This window comes from Choristoneura fumiferana, chromosome 8 (assembly GCF_025370935.1).
Source record: "Choristoneura fumiferana chromosome 8, NRCan_CFum_1, whole genome shotgun sequence".
Classification (NCBI taxonomy): domain Eukaryota; kingdom Metazoa; phylum Arthropoda; class Insecta; order Lepidoptera; family Tortricidae; genus Choristoneura; species Choristoneura fumiferana.
Genome location: NC_133479.1, coordinates 291,726 through 295,414, shown reverse-complemented (window position 1 = coordinate 295,414; position 3,689 = coordinate 291,726).

The window sequence follows — 3,689 nt, the reverse complement described above, 5'->3', positions numbered from 1 at the left end:
TGGTGATGACTTATTCTGTGACATAACTTACAAATCTCAAACTCGTAATGATCATCATCATATCAGTCATAGGACTATTTATACTTATTTTATTAATGCGTCGTAATATTGAATCTCTCCGGGAGACGAGCTGTCGGTAGGCCTCCAACAAGATGGAGGCCTGGTTAAGATCGCGGGATCGCGGTGAATGCGGAAAGCACAAGACCGGTCTGAGTGGAGAGCCTTGGGGAAGGCCATGTCCAGCAGTGGACGTCTTTCGGCTGACATGATGAAAATTGAATCTGTAAACATTTAACTACCAAATCAATTAAATCCAATCACTGAAAATGGTTACGCCTGTAAAGTTTGTAGTTATAACAAAACGAACCGGGAAAAAACTGGTAAAAAACCTTACCTGATTCGCAGAACTGTATCAGACAAAACAATGCCGGCCATAAAGCAATAAATTTTGTATTGCCTTACGTATATAGAGCCATCCGAATATTGGATCGTCTTGCGGGGCGGGCGGGGTAGCACGCGATCTGCTGAGTGAGGGTAGGTTAAATATTGTATCTGTAGTTCAATTCACAATACTCTTAGGTTTGGTACCAACATTGGGACTGAAAATTAACTCCAACCAATCCTACTGATATCAGTATCAGTAGCATATGCTACGCTTGCCGATCCGCGGTTTCCATTCGAGAACCGAGGTTTTAGACTGGTTAGATCATTTCCCCAATATCGCTATTTCCTAGTAGATTTTATTTTTATTTTACTGACGCCTATTTTTCACAATCGCGTTTTACCCCAAAAATCGACAAAGAAACAGTGTCGACGGAGCTCCTATTTTTAGGGTTTCGTAGCCAAAATGGCAAAAATATTATAGTTTCGCCATGTCTGTCTGTCTGCTCAGGGACTATCAATGCTAGAAAACTGTAATGTTGAACGAATATATATATGTAAACTATGCCGACAAAATGGTACAATAAAAATTCAAAATTTAGTCAGTCCCGTGTGGTGTCGGGTTAGAATTACACCTCTCCATTTCTTCCGTGGATGTCGTAAGAGAGGCTAGCAACCTGTCACTATTGTACCGTTTTTGTCAAACTTAAGACCTAAAATTGCTAAAAGTGGCTCCGAAGCCGTAACGTTTTGTGTGCTCTGCCTACCCCATTTGGGAATACAGGCGTGATGTTTATCTGTGTAGTCAGGCCTTTGATGAGCTACATTTATCAAACATTATGAAAGAATTTGTCAATTAAAGTCCAACGAAACCAATCACCCGCCAAAATATTCGGGATGAATTGAAAGACACGTTATTACCTTACGTGTACATTGAAAGATTCGGCATCGGTCCAGGCCTCCGGGGATAGCTTTGGGGATGACTAATGACGAAGCATATTGCGGATCTAGAATTTGTTTTGTTGACGAAGCCTGTTGAGCCGCGTATCCACTAGAGGCAGCCTCGGGCCGAGCGGCTGCCTCGCTCCGAGGCCGCGCAAGTGGAGACGCTGCCAAAGGCACGGCTCAGACTGAGGCTCCTTTGAGCACGGCCAAAAAACCGACAAAATATGGCTCGGCTCGCGGTGCTCGGCCTGAGGCTGCTCTAATGGATACGCGGCTTTACGGATATCGCTTTGTTCAGATATGACGAAGCTTATTGTGGATATCTCCAATGTTTGCCTGAAGACTGTTTTTTATTAGAATGTCCTCAGCTGATGTCCAGCCCCGACATCCCGGAAGACGTGAAGGAACGCGTCCGGGAGATCCTCTGAGACTGGTGCCTTGCTTGACTATTTAGCAAAGTAACGTTTGTCTGTCACCATAAAGTGATAAGAAATTGAGGCTTTAGGTACGCGGCGGTAAAACAGGCTCCTTTACTTTATAAATTAAGGTAACGGCGCCTATTACCGTGGTACTTAAGGAAGTTTTCAAATGAGTCCCAAAAATTAAGGGTATCAAAGCTCCTAACAAACGAGAATATTTTTTTTATTTAAGAGCGTTTATTGAACTTTCAGTGTCTTAACTTTTTGGGCTCGTTTTAGTTATTAGTATTTGATAAAATAATTATTGAAATCAAAATACCCAAATCTTCTATTACCGTGGTAATAGACAGGCTGTGATTCCATTACCGCGAATTGAGCTTCTATTACCGAGGGTATAAAAAAACGGCAATTTTCTACAATCGGTAAAAGAACGCGACACATGTTTTGGAACTTAATACCGAGGGATTAAAAAAAAGGTAATGGCTTTGGTTCTGTATAATGTATTGTACACCAAATATTTTTTGAGAAAATTTAAATAAAAAACTAAAGTTTGATTCGAATAGTGTATCCAGCCCATTGTATTTTATTATGCTTATGCCACCAGTTATAGTTTGATGTATGCATGCTGAGTAAAAGTCACAACTTTATCAAAAAAATCTGCATTTACGGTACCCTAAATGTGAATTATTTTAACAGAAAAATAAAATGTCACTCGGTAATAGGGACTTCTTTAAGAACCTATTACCGACCCAAAGACAATTGAATGGGTCGGTAATAGATGCCCAAACATTCTATTACCGAGGGTTATGCGATCATACCATCGTTAATTGGCTTAATTTGGAGTATTGTAAAATCTAATTCCGACCTATAAAAACTATAGGATAGAGTTGTGTTTGAATTACAAATCAAATATACTTATTACATCCTTGGCATATAACCAAAATTACATAACTGGTAAGTAAATATAAAATTTCATCGCAATATTTAAACAACTTGGCAAAATAACGGTTTCTATAGAAACTACAAATTCAGTATTGAAGTTTTTGCTAAAAAATAAGAGTTTGTTAATACTTTTCATACCACGGAAATAGTTTTTTAAAAGCGTGAATAGATCAAGATTGGAATAACTGTAACAAATTATATAAACGATAATTTATACCAAAAATAAAGCTTGAAGAACCAAAAATACCACTTTAACTATTACCGTGATATACCACGGTATTACAACCAACAGTTAAAAATGGCGCCTATCGCCGCTGTATTTTATTTTCCATTTTAATCGTATTTCCGGGCCAAAAAATATACAAAAAGTATTCAGAACTCGTACAAAAAACTTAAAAAAAGCCATTTAAAAACCATAAACATTAGTTCAATTGCCATAAATATTTTGGTAAAACACTAAATAAGATTCGAGTCTGCTTGTATGTGGTGTTCACGCGTTAGTATGGCAAATCCTCTTCCGTCGGTGCCATTTCGAAAAATCACGAATTGCAAGATCTTTGATTCATGCACATACACTAGCGCTAATAAATCAGAGAGTCGACTAAATAAGCTTTTATCTTGTAAAATATATTTTTAAGAAATCTATCGGTTTGATTATAAAATGCGTATTTTTAAATTGCCGCGGTGATGGCCGTCGATTTCGATACCCCCGGTAATAGGCGCCGTTACCTTATACCTTCCATTCAGGACCAGCGATTCTAGAAACTTTCTTAAGTAAACAATAATGCGTGGGGTCTTTCGTGTTTCCCATTTTTTTCCTTTGTTGGAGCGAGATGTCCGTGCGTGCAAGAAACCGCAATTTATAAACGCATTTGGGGGAAAAAACACAAAAGGGATGATGTGTGCGGCTGCTAATGTCCGCGGTCCCCGGCGCTAAGTGGCCGACGCAATTAAGATATTACCTCTCTGCTCGGCTGAAGCTGCCACTACAACGGTGGCGTC